Genomic DNA, 21,267 nt, shown 5'->3' on the forward strand with positions numbered 1-21,267 from the left:
GGTAAAACTTGCTTTGTATAATCACAATTTTCATCCTGTCCATGAAAACAAATACAGAATCTTGTAGTTAAATGCTTGATTGCTTTAAGAATTGGAGACCCATTCATTAAAACAGGAAAACTGCAGCAGCCCACTTGCACAACTTCTGTGCCTTCACCATGGGCTCCTCGGATTTAGTGCACAGGTGGAAAATTTGGGAGACTAGAAAAAGCACCAATGAACCCTGGAAAGACTACCAGCATAGTAGAATTATTTTCTTCTATTCTAGCAAGTGTTTTTCTACATTTTTCATGACTTGTGCTCCTTGGATTTAGTGCACAGGTCAGACCTAGTGCACTTCCATGTGCTTTTCTGAAGTTGGCTAAGAAGAAAAACCACTAGTTTGATAGATATACATTTTCTTGTTACATCCTAGTAAATTTTTCACACTGATACAGATGTATGTGTTTAGAGAGACAGAAAATTGTACAGCACTTCTTAAAATGGGAGAAAGAAAATGTCTGTAATTTCTTTTAAACTCATTTCAGGTGAACTTTATTATCAGAATACATTGTTAAATGGTCTGCCTTTTAGCCCTTATAATAGCAGCACATCCACTTCTCTTCAGTATGTCTTTCATTCCCCAAAATTTTAAGCAAGTAGTAGTTAATAATTTAAGGAAATTGTTCCCGTACATCTTCTTTTTTTTTTTTCAGTGTTTTCAAATTAGCTAGTCAGCTCCTTCCCATGTAATGCATGGTGCAAGTTCTGCAGAAAATGAGTAAATTCATCCATATATAGATGTGTAGGGTGGCTGAATTTGTAGGTAATCATGATGTAATTAGGTAACAGAATTGTTACCTTAGAGTCTGCCTCAGCAGATTGAACCTCACCATTTTTAAAATTGTCATTAATGTTCATAAAATGAGGTTATAACATTTTATTACCTGGAAATAATTTGCATTTATTTCCTAGTTATTAATTCTTAAATTCATAGCACAAAAAGTAACAGGAAGAGACCTGTCTGAACATTCTAGATTCTTCTGACACATATCTGAGGATGGAATAAATCCCCACCAAAGGCAGTATCCTTGTAAAATGAGAGGAAATCATTGGGTAGATCAAAAAATAAACCCAAAAGCTTATTTTTTATTTGAAAAGGATTTCCAATGCTGCTATAGCAACTGTTCTAATAATCTGAACCTGGTGAGGCACAAAGGAAAGGGGTGGATTTCAGCAGTATTGAGGAACTCATTGAAAAGAGAACCTTAGAGCCATGGCTAATGTATTGCCAAAGGACAGAATTCATCTCCTGAACTCCAGACAAACAGAAGAACTGAGATTCAGTTCTCTTGGATGGATTAAGACTCCTCAAGAAAAATTTAACTTGTATATTTTTTTTTAGCACAGTGCAGCCACAGAAGTGTTGACATTGCTCCTTGATTTAGTTGAAATTTTGAAATTAAGTTTCTCACCACCACAGTAGTGAGATAGATTTGTTTGGCAGCTTGTTAACACATTATAAAAGAAAATAGCTGGGTTTATTATAAAAATGTACTCCTGAGATTCACATACACACCCTTTGTCCCTGTATTTTTTGCTTTCCTTTTTTGTTTCCTTGCACTATTTTTCTTTAGCTAATAGTATGAAAATATTGATGTATGTGCTCATTGTAGGTTGAAAGTATTCCACATGTGGCTGTTCAAATGCTTGCAGTAAGTTCCTGTGTTTGCTGAACCTTTGAGGGCTCCAGCTGTGGTGACCATAAAGTGTTTTTTGCAGTGTTATGGAGAAATATCTATTTAGATATTTGGCTTCCCTCAAATCTAATAAAAATCAGCTTCCTTAAATACCCTAGAAAATCTGCATTTTCAATCATTTGAGGAAGAAACATTCTTTTCCCTATTTAACAAAGGAACAGTATGCCAACTTTTGGTTGTGTTTCAGCAGCAGTAATAACACTTCATGCATTCACTACTGCTATTTTCATATGTGTATAAAACCTTTCTGCTTTTCCATGATTATTCGGGCACTTATTCTGTCTGGAGAAGAGAGTTTGGAAGACATGATAGCAGCTTTACATGGACAAGCAAGGAGGTGATCAAGAAGTTGAAGCCAGTTTCCTAGGGATGGAGCAGTGAGGGAGGGCAGGAGGCAGTGGACAGAAGTTTAAATAAGAGAGGTTCAAACTAGATACACAAAAAGGCTTTTTCCCCAGGAGAACAGCAAGGCAGTGGAACAGGTTGCTAAACAAGGCTGTTCTGTCTCTGTCTTTGAAGGATTTCAGGACCTGGCTGGACTAAGTATTGAGCAGCCTGGTCTGCCCTCAACAGAGATCCTGTGTTTGACTTCCTGAGGTCACTTACAACTGAGCCTGAGCATTCTATTTTAATTGCAGAAGTTTTAAAGTAACACTACTGGGGCAGATAAAAATGGCTACTGCACTCAGATTGTGAATGAATTAGCCTAATCAAGCAATTGTGCCTGAACTGCAGGACCAAACTCTTTCCTGAGACTGTAAATATGTTTCTTTATAGCTTCTGAATCATTGTAGTGATGCCACATCTGACAGCATGCAGGTGTTTGAATATATTTACTGAAAAGACAGGTTGATTTTGTTTTTTGCTGCCTAACTGCTGAGATAAAGAGGTTGGCAATGGCTTCTTAAACCATAAGAGAAGCAAGCTTAGGATTGCTAGGGTTTTAGCTGTTAATAAATTCTTTAGTTTATGACAACCAGCAATTTTTGTTTGAAAAGCAGAACTTAGCCAATATCATTCTCAAATGAGAATTCTAATGCCTAAGATATATTGTACTACAACATTTTTTTTTTTTCATATGAGATTTTCTCTAAATCACCTGTAATGGTTAAAGACACATGTAACTTCATTCCATACTCTAAAGCAGCACATTTTTATATTATACCTTAAAAAAATCTGCTTCTATCTTTTAATTCAGAAAGTCCCATCAAGAAGTTCTTGTTTTTTGGCTTAGATAAAAATAAAGAGAGAGAGGGAAAGAAGCTACAGTTTTTAAATTCCTTTTTTTAGAGATCCTGATTTCAACAGCTGCAGAGAGTAATTATTATAAAGACTGTAGTCCCAATTGTTTTGAGTTGATGTTGTAGCCCTACCATAGCAGATGCAGGCTGAAGCACACAACTTGAAACATATGGCAAGATAAAATCTGAAAGCTCTGCTAGCTAGCTACCATAAAGATTTTGTGAGGGAAAAGAACTTTAAATCAACATAGACTTTTAAGGGAGGACAGCAAAAACGTTTTAGAATAGAAATGATGATACCTCTCTATCACTTCTGCATCTGTAGCTGAATTCTCTGGAAGAAGAAGTCACTATGTTTTATGCTGAAAGAAGTTAACAATTTTTTCAAGACTTCCAAGTAACGCTTATAATCTCAAAGTTCAATTATTCCCATTCTATTATTCCAAAGTCTTTGTTACTGGATCAGTATTCCAAAGAAGGCAGAATAAAATTTCAGATTACCCACAAGAAAATAGATTTTAACTTAGATATAATTAGTGTATAAATCACTGAGAAAATTTCTGACATTTGGAAATTGTTTAGGTGATTTCCACTGAATGATGCAAATAATGATGCACATGCCTTTTCCCCTGATGGGCAAGTTTAATTTTAATTTCTCTGGTAGAATACATCACTGAAGTGCAATTGCCATTCATTTATTTTTAAGTATTCCGGGGTAGAAACAATTATATGCATCTTAGAAGACTCATACAAGGCTTATAAATGTGAATATCTTTATATATCTATCTATATCTAATATATCTATATCTATATCTATATCTATATCTATATCTATATCTATATCTAATCTATATCTCATAATCTATATCTAACATATATCTATATCTATATCTACATAGATATAGTAAAACACATATATTTTATCATTTATACTTACAATGCCTTAAATCTGAGATTGTTCCTTTCACCTGTAGATATAAACATGCACCACACATGGACATTGGATACATGCACACAGAGGAAGATGTTGCCATCTGTGCTGGTCTGCTACTGTCTTGGTTTTCCATTGTCAGCTGCTTCATCCTTTGCCTTTCTAGCCATCATTATCACTCTGATTTTCCATCTTTCCCCCTTCTACCACCCATCTTATGTAAAAGACTTCCCTGAGGTGCTTAGTCATATTGGAGCAGGTCTGACAAGCAGCAGCAGGCATCCCAGAACTACCTTAACATGTGGATGACATTATACTGTAAACTTTTGTTTTTTCCATATATTTTTATATAAGTACTTTTTGTTTTCATAAAAAATTTACATGAATAACATCCTAAAAAAAATAGATGCTCCTGATTACAGTACAATATTTTTTTCCTGTTTTAATTCTGTTTGTGTATCACACTGATGCTTCTGGAACTGTGTGGGTGTCTAGTGTGTGGTTTGCAGCAACATCTTCCTTTTGCATATAAGCCTTTAATGTCTTATGTTTCTGGTTAATGCTAATGGCACATGAGTGGGAAAGATCTCATAATGCAATGTACTGTTCTTATCTGTGTGTATTAAGTGCCTGAATGCATCTTCTCTTTACAATTACAGTTTTTTTCCTTATGAGAAAAAAATAATTTTGATCTCCATTGACTTGTTATCCATTGCTCTTTTCAGAAACTTACCCTTAAGAGATAGCAGGGTATGGCTGTGTGTATCTGAAACACATGTTCACATCTTCAGAGATCAGAAACAGCATGCATCATGACCAGCAGACATTTCATATTGGCAAAGAATGATTTTATGTCAGATTGGAAGCTGCTAGATGCTATGAATGACAATGATGGGCTCCAGCTATCCCTGTGAAAAAAAAAAAAAGGAAAGAAAAAAGGAAATGCATACACACCATGTCAGAAACACTTACAGCATTCTGAGTATGCCTGTAAATTAATGTGGAAGGCACCTCATACCTGCTGTTTGCTTGAAAGATGTACCACAGAATAATTGTGGCAGGATGGAATAGTATGGGGAAGGTCTTTACTTGAAATGCTGCATCCACTGCTGCTTCCTCAGTAGAACCTAGATAGACAGGGACTGTGATTGGGCTGAGGCATTATGTAATCTTTGACTTAGGTGAAATGTATGCTTTTTAGGATTTGGATTAATCCATCAGATGTTCTACGAAAACTTTTTTTTTTTTAACCTGAGCAGGAAAAAGAAAGTGCTTCCAAACAATCTGTGATGAAGTACAATGAAATGGTCTTTTCAAATGTAGGAAGGAGAAAAGGTGAAGACTCTGCTCTTTGCTTGACTGACTCCAGAGATGTCAGTTTGGGTTAAATAAATGTATATGCTTTGTCATTATTAATATTATTTTTGTAACTATTAGCACATTAATTATAATAATCTTTAAGTTTCCTAGTAAGTATATTGCTCTACTATATTAACCTAGACATCCTGTTTGTTAGGAATTTAAATACTGTACAATTTTACTTGGGGACTAAATCTTGTAAAGCAGATGAAATAAAATCTGAGGAAAAGAAAAATGAATATGGATTTTTCCCTTGATAATTTGACCCAGATTACCTCATCCATGGAATTTACAGAGTCTGCAGATATCACATCTGACTAAAAGCTCAGTTCAAGCTATTGCAGAAGGCTGGAGCAAGCCTTTCATGAAACCACAGTCCTACGTGTCACACTTGCTGTGGTTGGGAGTTTACTACATGGTGTTCCAGGGAAGAAAGCTGAATGCAGCACTTCCTATTTTTCACTGCTTGCAATTTGCATCTGCCTTTGAATTTGAGAAGAGAGTCCATGTGTTTCTGAATTGTGCTTTTCTGTGCTCTCTTGCAATTCTACTTTTGATGTAGCTGCAGAATGAAAGAAATGGAATAAGGGGTAGTGCCCCATCCTGCAATGCACATAATATCTGGCCCTGGTTCTTGCTCTGTGGAATTGGGGCTGTAGAGTGCTGATCACTTCTGTGGATGCCTGACTCAGGCTTAGGGAAGTGATGGTAACTGTGTTTGTCCTTGCAGGATTGAAGACAGTGTGTGCCTGTCAGTTAACTTATGCACACAGAACGTGTAGTACTCCCTTTCTGAAAGTCTTGCTTTCCTGGTATCTTGGAGGGGAAAAAAAATAAAAATTAAATTAGAAGCCTTACTGGAGGGGTAATTTTAAGCAATGCATTCATTTTACATGTATTTTTAAGTAAGCAAGATTTTTAAAATTTACATAAATAGGTAATATCTATGTTATTTGTGTCTTTGTTTTTGCTCATGGTAAGGACAGTACAGCCTTGTAGCTCAGACCTCATTTTCAGGAAGAATTTCTGAATCCAATCTAGTCATATAATCAGCATATTCTGCAGTATTGCTAGTTTAGGGGCAGTGAAGTTTATAAATCAGCAAAACTTAGTACTATAAAGCAATGTATTTTTAAAAGGAAAACATTATTTAGACGAATAATGATTAGGTGAGATGAAAATGATGTTACTCTTAACAAAACAATTTACTGAAACATTTTGAAAATGGAACTGCCAGGAGGCAATTTATTTTGCTTTGAAATAAGCCTCAAAATTGCCTTCTGCCATTGTGATGGCAGGATGAGGGAGGCATATATACAAAACCAGGAATATATACAGATAAATATATGTACACTCACTCACACCTCAATGCATATCCCTACTTGTGCATATATTTGTGCATAGAGATAATGCTTTTCTTTATAACATTTGTGTTCAGCTCTTTAAATCTGATACCTGTTGTAGTAACAACTCTTTCATGGATTCTCATGGCAATTGCACAGGGTTCTTTTTACAAAAAAATAATTAAAAGTTCTAAAACATTATACTAAGACATTTTGAGTAGTGCTGAAGTCAGAATGACAGAAACTCTTCCAAGCTCTATTTTGATGTATGGAGCATTTCATGCACATGGAAAAAGCAAACAAACCCTTTTGGTTTGCAAGTTGTACAGTCGGGCCTATTCCAGACTGTAGGCAAGAAATTTAATAAATTCGTTATTGAAGAGAGAAAATCAAAGATGTAGAATGGAGAGTAGGGGACAGAGACCACAAAATTGTAAGCATTTCAGAGGAAAACTGCTAAGATTCAGGTTTTCCAGCCCAGAACTTAGGCTCTTATACATTCACCATTGTGTGCTGTTCCCTGTCATATCTTGGCTACATGCATTTCTAGCACAGTTAGTAGTAAATACTGAAATCCTTTAATATCAATTTACCCAATCTCCTACATTATGTCTGTGGTCTTCAGACATGCTGAATTTGGCACAGACCTGTGCCTTGAAAGAAGTTCTGAGTATTTTTGAAAGAAGCTAAATCTCATATGAAAGTGCACATATGTACAAAATCACACAGAAAATTCCCTGAGTGTGCTAAGGAGGGATGAGGAGGCCCCTGACAGAGGGACTTGAGCAATGGGATGGTTGGGGATGGCAGGGGCATTTGGCAGATGACTTCTTTAGCTGTTGTTGAAACCATTATTCCTGCTTTCCCTCCCAAAGCTGAGATTTAGGTGCTCTCTGAGCATCTCTGCTAGCATTTTTGAGTTTTTTGTTCATGACCATCTGATCTAACACTTCAGGGGCTTATCCCCACATGTGGATATCTGAAAATAATATTTCTGAAGCACACAAGTTAGGTGGAATCAGACTGGCAAAATGTACATTATAGGGAAGAAGAAACATTTTCTCTTGTTTTGCTTGCATGTAGGCATCATCCCTAGCAGAGAATGTTGCTCCAGAAAGGCAATACTGCCTCAGGTATTCAGGAGAATCATTACAGTTTAAGTGATGTAACTCAAACCTCCTAAAATCTGTATCTCCTTCTTATTGCTTAAGGTACAGTGATGCAATAGTGAGGTAAAGATAGAGATGATGGTCCAAGTGCAGGGTTCTTTGAATGAGAGGCACCAAAGTGGGACCAGTACAAGGAGGAGAATGACTCTGCCTATCTAGAACATCTGTCTTGGCTTATGATCTATTTGGTATAGAAGTACCCAAAATATTCCCACTGTGCTTCCTTCCCCAACACTGTTATACAAGATAAGCTACACCTTGTTAAGAAAAACTACATTCAGGGGAGGAAATAGATCATCTCAAAGAACATCTCTGATAATCATGCTGCCTTTATGGCATATAAACAACTTATAAAAAATACTCGATTTCAGTGTCACTCTTTATGTTTTCAAAGAGTTGGAAAAACATTAAATCTCATGACCCTACTGGGAGCAGAAAGAATATACATTATTCTTATATTCTCTTGCTTTATGAGTGAAAATATTAAAGAAGGTTGCAGCCCTTTTGTGTTTGCAGAATAAGGACCTCTGTGGCATGAATCCAGGTGGTGTAACTTGGTGCTGCTAATTGTCTTGCCAAGGGCACAAAGGGAATCAATGTCAGAACCAAAATGTGAATGCAGACATTCCAGGGGACAGTTGCAGAAATATTGACATTGAATGATTATTTAGCCCTTCCAGCTGTTTAATATAAGTCAACTCATAGATAGATATTCAGAAATGTTTGGGTCTCCACCTATGCACCTTCCAGGAGTTCCTCTGAACTCCTCACCTTTGTACCCCTCCATTTAATGCTAAGTGTTTGTGTTTGTGGCTCAAGTGCTGCCTAGTGAGTCTACAGTCTGTAATTCCTGCCAGCACTGGTGGCCCTGTTTCTGTGCTCTGCCACAGCCACATTTCATCCTTTGTCAGCAGCAAGGGATGTAGCTGCTCAAAGGAGCAGTCCTCCCTATTTTCAGCAGCTAGTGCCACCAAAGATTATAAGATTAGGTACAAGATCAGGACACCAAGGAAAGATCCCTCTGACACTAACTCCTCTGGAATTTTCCTACATAATACACACATTCTTGCTGGTTGCTTGGATTTACCTACTCTTTCTGCAGCTCAAGCACTCCTCTGGGCTAGGAGATTCCAGAGCCACACTGTGGGGAAGTGGCTGCTTATGGCAATGTTCCCCTGAAATTAGGACATAAATTTTGGTTAGGATGCCCAGGCTGCTTCCTGACAAGCCTGCACAAAGCATCTGTTGCCAGCTGAGGATTCTGCCTGCAGCATTTTAGTGATAGGAACAAATGTACCTCACCAAGAAATGACCCTTGGGACAACAGGAATGTGTCAGAATCTCCTAACACAGCTGTTTCTGATGCAGACTTTTTGCCTCAGAAAGTGAAGTTCCTATCAGTTTTTAGGCAGCCTACAAGAGCTTTATGAACTTACTGGAAAAATCAGAAACTTCTTAGAGGACATGAGCAATACTGATACTGCACTCAAGGCAATAATTGGGCTCTGTACCAACTCTCTCTTTTATATTGTATTGGAACAGTGAAGCACCCTATATACTAGACCTTGGAGATATTTCTTGATTTATCTTTTCTCCTATTGTTTTATCAATGCTTCTAGCATTGCTTTTTGTCAAAGTATGGAATAGGTCCTCATCTTTCAATTCTTTTGGTAGGTCTCTGACTTAAAGTAGAAATGATGCTGGGCTGAGAGACCTTTATGGTAAATACTATTGCTTTTAAAAAACTGGTTATCTACTGCCAGTACAGTACAGAACAGATACTAAGAAGACATGGAGTGGATTTTTAGTAAACCAGTATAAGAATTCATTCTTATAACATCCAATTAGAAGTCTTTGTTGTGACATAAGATTATATTTACATTATGATTAAACTTACATATCATGGAAGGGGTTTAATGTAAATTTTTTGGTCAGTGAGGGAATGGCTTCACTGCATGTTGTACAAAGCACAGAGAAATCTGAGCTACTTTTAAACTCTCTTGACTGGGTAGATGCCTGTACTACCACAGTTGGATTGCTTCTATACTAATTCACATATCTGTACAGTATGTAGGATTATTCTATAATGCCCCTGAGTTATAGACTGCATGCATGGACACACCATACCAGATGTATTTCCTGTAGTGCAGTAGTTTTCCCATCTGGACACAAAGATTATTGTTCAGATTTTGATTTTTTCCCCAAATAATGACAAAAATTGTAGTGTGTCTCAGGAAATTAATGCCAGACAAGCTTCATCAAAATACTTGTGAGTTTTTTGCCATTAGCATCAGTAGAGCTGGAATTCCATCCACTGCACTTTTTAGTAAAGATACCTTTGGACAAACTGCAAGAGCAAGTATGGGTAAGTGGAAATGCTGAGTAAATTATGCAGCTCAGAAGTAAAAGAATAAGTCTTCTTAGTCCCCTCAGACAGCACACATCTTGCTTCATTCTAGGAGGTTAGTGGAAAGATCTTCGGTCCCAAGTTACAAACAGATCCTGAAAATGGGGAAGTCTTATTCTGGGCTAGCCACAGAGATCATCCTCATTATTAAATTGCCTCCCTTGAAGTAATTTTGAGGATTAATAGAACAAATTTATTATTTTTCATGGATAAAATGATAAGTATCAAATCACTGTCAATGATGAATGTTTTATTCAACATTGCAGCTCTAGTTTGAGTACATGTTCAAGTATCGACCTTCATTCTAAATAAAAGTTTGCATTTTGCATGGTTTTAATGTTTTTCTTTGCAAATATCATCTGATGGCCTTTTTAAATGGCAAGGGCAAAGCATGAAACACTTCTCTTGTAGGGAAGCCCTTGTAGGGCTCTTAAGGCTTGCAGAGCTCTTTTTAGTGGCATTTCAGCAGCTCTGCACATTTTCTGGTGCTTAACTCACTTTTTGAAATCTGAAGAGATAACAATGAGTAACATAAAAAGAGAAAAAGAGACAGGCTGGAGAAATTTTTCAAAGCACAACTCTAAACAAAAGAAATATGGGGCCCTTGTCCTGCCCACTTCACATTCCTGTTGTAAGGATTGCAGTTCCTTCTGGTTTCCTTATCTCAGAACAGAGATAGCTTTACTTGCTTACTGCACACAAGGGCTGCAGGAAGTAATTGATTTAGACATACAGGCTGCTTTTGAAAGCCTGGAACATTATTAATATGAACCACTGCCTGCCAAAGACATGACCATCTAACCGCTGTACCCTCTGTGATTGAGCTTTATGGAATCACTGCAATTACTCCCAACCAGCAAGGATTAAGGAAGCCAGGCACAGCTTTCTATTCAGCAAATTCATTTTCTGCTTTATCCCCAGACTATATCTCTCTTCTTGATTTTGCTCATCAGCATTCAGCTTCTAGCCAAGGAGCCTGTGGGATCTGCCTGGCTGGCCCAGGGTGAGACTTTAAGGTGCTTCCCAGGTTTTAGTACCCATGTGTAACTCGCTTAGGGCCAAGGACCTTTTCTCTAGACATGTTGTCAGAGCAGGAATTCTCTCTGCTGTTTTTAATGTCTGTAGAGCAGTTGCATGTCCCTGGGGGCTCCTGCAGACATTTATCCCTCTTAGGCTTCCTTCCACAAACCACAGTTGGAGCAGCACTTTGGAAAAGGCAGCTGGCTGTGGCAGGCACCCATTCACTGTGCTTTAGTCCTGACTGTTGCTTCATGCTTGTAAGTAGCACTGAGGGGTTGTTTTTCCCTAATTGCTTCCAGCTCACCCCTGCACCACAAGAAAATATTTCTGTGCCTTGTAGATCCTCTGGATTGTGCAGATATTGTGCCATTGGCTTTTGTACCATATTTTCTGTGCCTTCGAGCTATTTTAGTGTTTTTTGCTCCTCTCTTTCCTTCTGCTTCAAAGCTCTGCTGTTATGCTTTGCTGGACAAGTCACATTCCAGAAAGAGTTAGAGTAAGAAATCAGTTGCTGGCAAGGATGCTTTTTTAATATAAAATAAGTACAGCAAGCAAGCATGTTGTTTTAGCTTTCAAATGTACATTTACTCTTAGCAGTAGTTAAAATAGATGGACTATTTCAAATACTTATGGGAATGAATGAAAATATTTTGTTGGAGAATGCAGTATAATCAATGTTCTGAATGAAAATCACATTTTGTGTTTTTTCTTCGGGAATATTTTTGCTGTATTTTCTCTTAATGTTAACATTCTGATTCTGCATTGTTTTGTACCTACTTCTATATTATTGTGTGTGTGTCTATAATAAAGACTTGAATAAATGAAATATTTTTGTAAGCTTGTGCTGCTGTTCCATTAATGTATTATAATCTTTTACTTTTTTTTTTTTTTTTTTTTTTTTTTTTTAATTTTTTTTTGGTTGGGGAAAAAAGCCTAAATTGTTATTCTTTAGTCTGAAGGTACAACAGGAAAAAGAGCTGTGGTGCTGTTTCTTGTGGACTAGAAGTGCACTGGAACATCCTGACACACAGTTCTTGGGGAGTATTTTAGATTTACCTCATTCCATTGAAGTCACCATAAAATTCCTGCCCTTTTCTCCACTAACCAAGACTTTACAATTGCAAACCAGCACAATGCTCTAGAAAGGTACAGCAATATAAAAACATGGCAATATTTTATCTAATAGTAAAATGCCTTGGGAATAGATGTAACTTGGCCATCTCTAGTCTAGTACTTCCATAATCTGTGATGTTTCAGCTCTGATTTTTTTTCCATAGTCCAAACAGAGAGGTGTTTTAGGGACTCAGACACACTCTGTTGTAGTCCACAGTTTTATGTCTTACCTGAAATTCTTTATTTTCACCCAGTAAAGGCTGGATAATGGATTTTGAAATCATGAAACACAGTCGAGCTTTTCTGGGGAAAATATTTCCTTTTTTTTTTTTTTTTTTTTTTTTTTTGGTTTTTTTTTTTTGTTTTTTTTAACTATTGTATATATAATAATAAAACTCACACAAAAATCAGAATAATAGGAAGCAGGAAAAAATCTTCCAGCAAAATTCTTGCTTTTGTAATTGCCAGCACAGGTTTTGGTATGTGAGAGGATGTGAAACTTCAACTTTTTTTTTTTTTTCTTTATCCCCCCAAAGACTGTCTTAGGCTAGCCCCTTATATAAATCTGGATGAGTTTAATCAGAGCTGAATTTTGCAATGTGTTAACTCAACACTTCTATTCTGTCTAGGCACACTTCTATTCTGTCACTCTAAACATGAACTACCTTAATTTAAATTTTCATGCATAAAAATCAATTATCTTCAATTTTGTCTGCAATTCCACATAACGATTCAATCCTTTTCAGAAGAATTTCTGGGATTTTATTCAAAATCAAATTATCTGGGTGGATTTTTAATAGGAAGGAAGGGATGAAAGTGTAAGTTTTTGACTCTCCATAGAGTTGTGGGAAGAACTCAGACATTTTGCAATCAAGATATTATGTTGAAATATTGCAGAGTATTACACTATTTTGGCGACACCTTTATTAAAATGTGCAGAGGTTTTTACACTTTACTTAGATATTTGACTGGATTTCAATCTATCAATTCGCTTGGAGCTTTTAATAAAATGTTAGGAAAGTTATTTTGCTATTTTCTATATGTTGAGGAATTTTTAATTAAAGATTTCTTCAAATTATTTCTTTGACATTGTTAACACAGCTCTTGTTCTGTGAATAATATAGATAAGTAAGAGGCAGCATTATTATATTTATTGGTTACATTTTACTACAGGTAAATGCTCTGTAGGTTTTTATTTCAATATTTAGTGCTTAAAAATAACTTCTAGTTAAGCCTGATACAGACATACAGTAAATTTTTGGGGATGTCTTCTATATTAAAATGCAACATGTAGCCTGTGAATTCTTTTGAAAATGAAGATGCAATTTTTTTAGGCATTTTTCCTAGAACTTCAGGATCTGATAGCTGTTTGTAACTGTAATTGTTTGCATATTTTGTCCTAAGAAATTAAGTGTAGCAGCTTTCACTTGGGAACTTAGAAATGCTTCAGGAATTCTTAGTTCTATTCACATTATTTGCCAGAAGTTAATATTATGTCTTTTTTAACAAAAGGACTGCAAGTAGTAGAACAAAATGTAGTGGTAAGTGCTGCTTCCACACTTATTTTTTTCCAAGTGCTGTCGTCCCTAAATATTCCTTCTCCCTGCTCAGTTTTCAGTTCAGACAACAAAAGCATTTGGCACACGACTCTGTGGCTGTGCCCACTGTAAACCACAGGCATCTCTGTCTGCACTTTGCTTCCTCTCCTGGATCTGTGAGCTGAGCAGAGGTCAGGTGTTCTTAAACTGATAACAGAGCTCTTGAGACAGAAATTACTTGACCATCCGTATGATGAATGGCTGAGGAGGAATCAAGAAAAGCTGAGCTTCAGCTTGGCATCCAGTACAAACACAAGTGTACATTTTGTGCCAGACATCTGTGTTTGTTCCAAGAAAAGCCCTAGGAAAGAGGCTATGGCCTTTTTCCACCTGGAAGTTATGAAAAAGGCATGAGACCTCAGTTTGCTTTTTCCTTAGTGTGTACTGTGCTATGTCCTAGGATATTGGAAGCTCTGAAAAGTGGAGCAGTGTATTTCCATTCAGACCCTGAGCATTACTGATCACCAGGTGCACTGTGTGGTTTCCAAACCACTTTCCTAAAGGGTGCCCTGGCCAGTATTTCTTCTGGCTGGATGTGCAGAGGACATGCCCTCATGGCAATGTACTTCAGAACATTTACATGTGCAGTTACAGTGTTCTCAAGAAATGTGTGATGCTCTCAGTATATCCAATTAAAAGGTCTCAATAAATTCTATAATTCCTTTAAAAATCAGCAGGCTTTTGATATGTCACATGTTAGATGTTCATTGGAATACAGGTAGATATTTGCTTCCAATCCCTTTGTCCTGTGTTCTTCTCTTAAAGATGAATATCATCTTCTTCTCGTTGCATAAAGAACTGTGGGTTCATTGTTTTGTTTGTTTTCTTGCTTGTTTTACATTTTAAAAAATCCAGATCATGCCTATTCTGAAGGACATTTCGATTGAATGAGAATACAATAAAACTCACATCACAGGTCATAGGATGTTCACTTTAAAGCATATTTGAGTTTGTTTTTGCCAGCCTCTTATAAAGAGGTAGGAGAAAAATTTCCTTTGATAAAGCATTCCTTTCTACAATTATCTCTTGTAGGAATTCCCAGTTCACATCTCTTTATCATCCAAATGATTGTTCAACTAGAAAGGTTTCAAGCTCATCTTTTTCGCCTTTGTTAAATTCCATTTTATTTCTCATTGATATGAATGGAACCTTGAGACCTGGCTCATGTTTTGGCAGTTTAAGATGTTACAATGCCTCAGGATAAATCATGAAAACACTGTAAAAATTATTTATTTAGCCATTTTTTGAGCATCTGTAACAGCTTGCTTAATCTTGAACAAAGAACCTAAAGCAAAAATGTGCTTACATTAATCAGGTTGCTAAGAGAGCAGCAAGGTTATAACCAAACAACTGTCCTTATGAAAAAGAAAGAACCCTCCTGATATATTAAAAATAAGTGGCAGGACAGAGACAGGAGGACGCAAAGCAGGTGGTATCCCTAGGTTTTGGGGGCTTGAAGTTTTTTTGCTTTGTGCTGGTTTGTTGTTGATGGTGATATGTTGGTTGGCTGATTAGTTGATTTGGCTGGTTGGTTGGTTGGTTGTTGGTTGGTTGGTTGGTTGGTTGGTTGGTTGGTTGGTTGGTTGGTTGGTGATTAGTTGATTTGGTTGGTTGGTTGGTTGGTTGGCTGGTTGGTTTTTATGTGGCACCTCAATAGTTTCTTCTTCCCTCCAGTAAAAATGATAAATTTGAAAAGTGAAGATTCCCCAGATTCTGGTTGGGATCTTGCAGCCCCCCAGAGGAGTTCCAAATCAGCTTCTGGCTGAAGAGAAGACAGCTTAGCAATAGAAACAAAGCTGTAGCTGAGTGAGCCTTATTTTCCAGTTTTAATGTATCCTGTGTAAAGCTACCAGGCTATTTCCCCAAACATTTTTAGTAAAGTGAAAAGTGGATTTTTTTCAGAAATCATTACACCAGCCCAGATCCTGCTGAGTGTATGTGTTTGGTTTGTCGCATAAGAAATCGATAGCAATACTGCAGTCATGGGACTGCACAATGTATAAATGCCTCCATTTGTTTTCCAAAATGAAATATTAAAAATAGGAGATGGAGAGGGAGATGAAATCTGCCAGTGAGTAATGGAAATAAACTGGAATTTTATGAAATTGTAACATGTTTTGATGGACATTTCAAGTGCTAATTTGGAGGGAAGATAGATGTGCAGGTTCAAATGAGCTTGTAATATTGAAGAAAACTGTACTGTACTCAGCATGGAATTACATATCTGCCACCAGGAAGCTGCTGCAGAATGAGTCTTTATTATGAAAGTGCTAAATTCGGTGGAGAATTCTGAAGGCCAGTGCAGGATGGCTGTAACCATGCTCATGGCTGTTTGTTGGCTTCTGTATGTAAAGCAGTGTCCAAGAGTTCAGTCACCTCAAAGTAAGTGTGCAATACTTTTCTGCTATATTCATTAATACATGTAAAGCTGTGCAAAACAAGTGGATACAGCTTCAGACTGTTTTATTCAAATGAAAGTTAACATTACTTAAGGAAAAAAAAAGTTTTATCTTAAAATTATTTTTAGAAATAGTAATGTCAGAAATATTACCTTTGCCTGCAGAGGGGCTATATATTTTAGTAATAAGTTGAAATTTTGTCAGAAAGCATATTTGTGTAATGGTTAGTAGAGGGTTACATGACAGTAGTTATTTCATTATTTAGCTTCAATATTAACAATTTATTAAACTGTAATAAAGGTACTCAGCTTCATCTATTGAAGACTGCAATTTAGGTCTGTGAAATTTCATCCTTAATGCCTATCAAAAGTGCAGACTTAGAAGAATATAAAAAAGAAAACAAAGTTAGGATAATATTTCTGAGAATCTAATAACAACGAAAGAAGGCTATTCATTAGACAGTATTTAATTTTATCTACCTTCTGATTCATTAAAAATATCTAAATGGTCTTCATATTACACTTAATTGTTTTGTCAAATGAATGCATATGTGTGTGTTGGAGAGTAACTGGTCTTTCCATGATATTGTTAGTTGATAAAAATGTTGACTCCATTTTTTTCCATGTGGGTAATAGGGCCTAACCTCTGTGTAGCAATTTGGGGTGGGCAATTTGGGTCATAATTTCATTCCTTCACAAAGGAATTTTTTAGCTCTACCTGAATTTTGCAGCTGGTGACCACAGCATGCAGAAGTAAAGTAATACACCTCAAGGATGTCATTGGAATGGGGATAATGGGGCAAAAGTCACCTGGGTCCCAGCCCATTGCACTGCCCTTTAGACCAGAAAAGAGACATGATTGAGGGTCAGTGTCCTGTCAAACACACTGTGCACTGAAAAAATTGAGTTATTTGTCATGCTGAAAATCTCCAAAGCTTTCTTTAGAGCAAAGGCTAAAAATCTGTCATGTTATAAAGTCCCTTTTAGAGCTAGTAGCCAAAATTTAGTGGGTGGTTTTGCTTCTTTTTATATTATGAGATTGTGTAGCAATGAGGAATTAAAAAACTTAATATTTATTGCTGAATTTAGTGTTACAGTTGCCTCACAAGGGCATAGACAAAGGAAGGGAGAACCAGGAAGGCTAACAGGGCTCAATATCAAAACTTAGTTGTATTTGTCCCCAGGATCTTGCCATGACCTATGGTGCACCTGCTTCTCAGTAGGAAAAGGGAGGAAAAACATCTCTGCTATTTCTGAAAATACTGGGGCTAGGAAAATCAGACACATTTCATTTCCATCTCTATTAAGCTGCGTTGACAAACCAGACTATTAGCCATATTTAAAGAGGATTAGTAATTAACTAGGTAGCCTAATTATCAGAACTCCTTTGTCCTCCCAGAAGAAAACAATTATAAATCTATTTCCACATGTTATTTAAAATTAAAATACTTCACAATGACAGATTTTATTGCTTGGCCAATGGTTTGCAAATGAATCACAGAATACAATGCATTGCTGTTTGAAATTGCATTTGGTGGCTTTTAATAAAATCCCTCTGTTTATGCATCAGATGGAGCATAATCTGTTTATTTCCTTTCTCCTGTGCAAAGCATCACTCCAATGCCAGTCTGCTGAGACTGGCAGAGACTGACAGACACAGTTGCATCATTAGAGCAAAGGTGCCAAAAGGGATGTTTGGCTCTTTCAGATCCCCAGCTCTTCTCTCCCTTTGATGCCAGCAGGCAATATTTATTAAATACTCTGAAAACCAATTCAGCCCGTTTGAATAACACTGGCAGCACAAACCTGCATGTGATTAGCAGAGAGAGCTGCTGCTCTGGGAGCAGGATGGGGTACATGAGTCCTTAAGGCTGATTCTCAAGCTGACTGTGGGTCAGTGCATTTCTTTAGCCATGCCTGCACTGATGGGCACAGGCAGATCAGAGCCTGTGCTCCTTTGCATTGTCTGGGTGAAAGCCAGCTCTGGCTTGGAACTTTTGGGATTTCCTGACTGGCTGCATGAGGCTGAAGAGCAGAGCTGCTCACTTTATTGTGGGGGAGCCCCAGGGTAGCTGTGGGGAGTGTGGGGTTCTGTAAGTCTCTGTCAGGTACTGGGCAGCATCTTTAGTACCATGGTGCAGAGATTTTGTTCCTGTCCCTTCTGTGGCAAAGCTGATGGGGCTTTGTACCTCCTGGAGTTCTGGCTGCCATGCATTGTTTTTGTACTGATGGGCAGAATCAACCTGGAAATATTTCTCAAGGGCTCAGAAGAGAAATGGCTCTCTGTGTTGCATCATGTCCTTTAAAACTGTTACTTTTCACTTTTAAGGATGAAAATTGCAGCTTGGTGCTGCTTCTGAGGGCATCATTAATCAGGTCTGACTGAATGCTCATCAGTTTAGTAGATTTATGTGTATTTATTGTCATTGTAACATTTCATGTGCAGTTACATCCATTACATGGAGTCTGTGCAAACCTAGGCAGATGCAGATTCAAGGCTTGTCAGGTGTGTTTTTTTCTTTGCTGAGTCAGGGGCAGATTTTTCAAAGCCAAGTCAGAGGATCTGGGCTGGTTTTATAAATTCAGATATATTTAATATTGCTAGTGTTTGGAATAACAGGTGAGGGCACAAACTGAGCTAAGAACGTGTTTCTGCTCAGTGTTGTGTGACTACATAGTCAGAGGAGCTTTACAGTCTAAACAGGTATCTAGAGGTGAAGGTTTGTTTGGGAAAATGCTCAGAATTGCAAAGTGATGTATGCAAGATAGCACAGCAGACTGGATGCAGATCTTGGCTTGAACCTGTAACTCCTGCTTTCTGGGACTGTTCCCTTGTTTCTCTCCAGCTCTCCCTGCCAATACAGAGATATCCATACATGGACACACAAATGCCACAGCAGACTGCAAAGCCAGATCTTCAGCTCATTAAAAAAATCAATGTTTTTTTCACTATGCCACTAGAGCTAGGCTGATTTACCATATATGAGGACTTGATTTATGTTAAAGTTTTCTAGTGTTTCTAAGATTCAGAACTCAAGACCTCCAAAATTTCCTTCCTAATTTAGGCATTAAATCTATATGTAGGCTGAGAAATATATGACCTGATTTTTGATGAGTGATTCCAGTGTAAGCAGTGGTTGCCTGAATCCTTCATAGCTCAAAACACTCACATCACTGCCTACATAAGAATGTGGGTGCTTAACTTCAGGCACCTAATTTTAAAAATTTGTCTCAAGTATTGCTTTTAGCTGCTGGAGATTTCAGTGCAGACAAACATTTCCATTGCCATTGTTCAGTTCAGCCATCTATCCTTCTGAGTCTTCTTTTTTACAGCATGTATAGCTCTTGCATTAGTCTGTCTTGTGTAAACAGATAACCTCTGCAAAATTCTGCTTAGTCTTTCCACTGGTTCAGAATAAGTTTCATCTCTTTAGTTTCTGGGTTAGTTTCAATATGTGGGTACTGTTGTTAACTTAAATGGTACAGGACAAATCACCTATAAAAGCTAATTGGCAAAAATACCCTAATTGGATTAAACATAATATCCTCAGGTTTCTTCTAATTAAGTGGGATTTCTTCTAAAATGGGTGCATTTCTGAAGGGGCTTACTTTCAACTTGGGTGCCAGCATCCTTTCATTTTCAACTGTGCTTTGAAATGACCTCACAAGGTCATATAAGAACTTTTTCCAAGGAGATCTGGAGACTGGAGGAACATGGGCTGGTATTTCACTTACATCTAGATGTACTGTGTGACATATTAACGCTGCAGACACATCTGCTATTCCTGAGGGGCTGGGGAAACTTCTGAGTCTGAGGCAGATGCAATATGTGGGGTTGACAGAGCAGACAAAGAATCACTGCATGTTACTACAGCAGGTGAGAGATGGATGCAGGGGAATTGAGCAGGGCTTAGGATGATGCTGCTTGCTGTGCAAAGTAACATAAAGCATGTGGCTGTGTTTGTGACTTAGAAATAAGGCATAGATGGTAATTCACTAAATACATATTCTGAATATAAAGGAGTGACTGTTTATGGCTTAACTTGTGTCACTCTCCCAATAGCTCCAAGTCTGATTCACAGTGACTGTACCTCTGTAAGTACTTCCATAATCCTACCAAGCTTGATCTCATCCACAAGACCAAAGGGATAATTAAAAATATGAACAGTTCCTAGACAAGTCATAGTTTTATCTAGAAGTTCCAAAACACTAAATCCACTTAATCTGTAATATTCCATTGGGTTTTCCATTTGCTTAATTTTAAAACACCTAAACAGTTGTTACATGCAGCTGACAGATATGGCAAGGTTTTCAACTCTGCAAACAGCTTTGGATCTTTTTATAGTCATGCAAGTATTTAGTGTCACCTGCGTTATTTTTTAAATAAAGAATTTGCTTCTCATTTTTTGAAAACCTCTTTAGGGTTTTCAGTTCAGTTTGAAATCTAAGTTATCTGAGGTGTAGACTAATCTTTCTGTCCTCTACCTGTGTCATGGTTTAATAACCAATAGAAAAAGAATCTTTACTCCCTCATTCTCCTCTTTCTTGGTCATATGTAAAACTCTTATTTTGTACTTTATGATTGCAAGTTGATTTTACTATTTACTTACTTTATGCTGATAATTTTCTTCCAACTGTCTTCTGTCTTTTTATTTTGTTTAAAATCTGCCTAGAGTTGAATTAAAAAAACAAGACAGTTAAGAACAGCAAGGCAGTGCATTATCACATACAGTGAACAGAATTGTTCATTCCAGTGGTTTCAGTGGCCACCAGTTTGGCATTTCTGTATCTGGAAACCATTTCTTGTTATCACATGAATTCTGGAGTGGCTGTGGGTATAGGCAAAAACAGTTGCCAGAAATAGAGGATTGCTGTGAGCAGTCCTGTGGTGATGACCTTCTAATATCTTTGCCTGTACCAGAGCACTGCAAAATCAGGCCAGATGCAGC

The 21,267-nt window shown here is 37.3% G+C and overlaps 1 long non-coding RNA gene across 1 annotated transcript in view; it reads left to right on the top strand.

Moving 5' to 3' along the window:
• The first annotated feature begins 12,210 nt into the window (after positions 1-12,210).
• LOC306807940 overlaps positions 12,211-21,267 on the top strand; it is a 52,379-nt gene continuing 43,322 nt past the window's right edge. The window contains exon 1 of the long non-coding RNA XR_013775860.1: positions 12,211-12,355. This is a non-coding gene — a long non-coding RNA (uncharacterized lncRNA). The remainder of the gene's footprint in view (positions 12,356-21,267) is intronic.

This window comes from Erithacus rubecula (assembly GCF_903797595.1).
Source record: "Erithacus rubecula genome assembly, chromosome: 1".
In the NCBI taxonomy this organism is placed as follows: Eukaryota; Metazoa; Chordata; class Aves; order Passeriformes; family Muscicapidae; genus Erithacus; species Erithacus rubecula.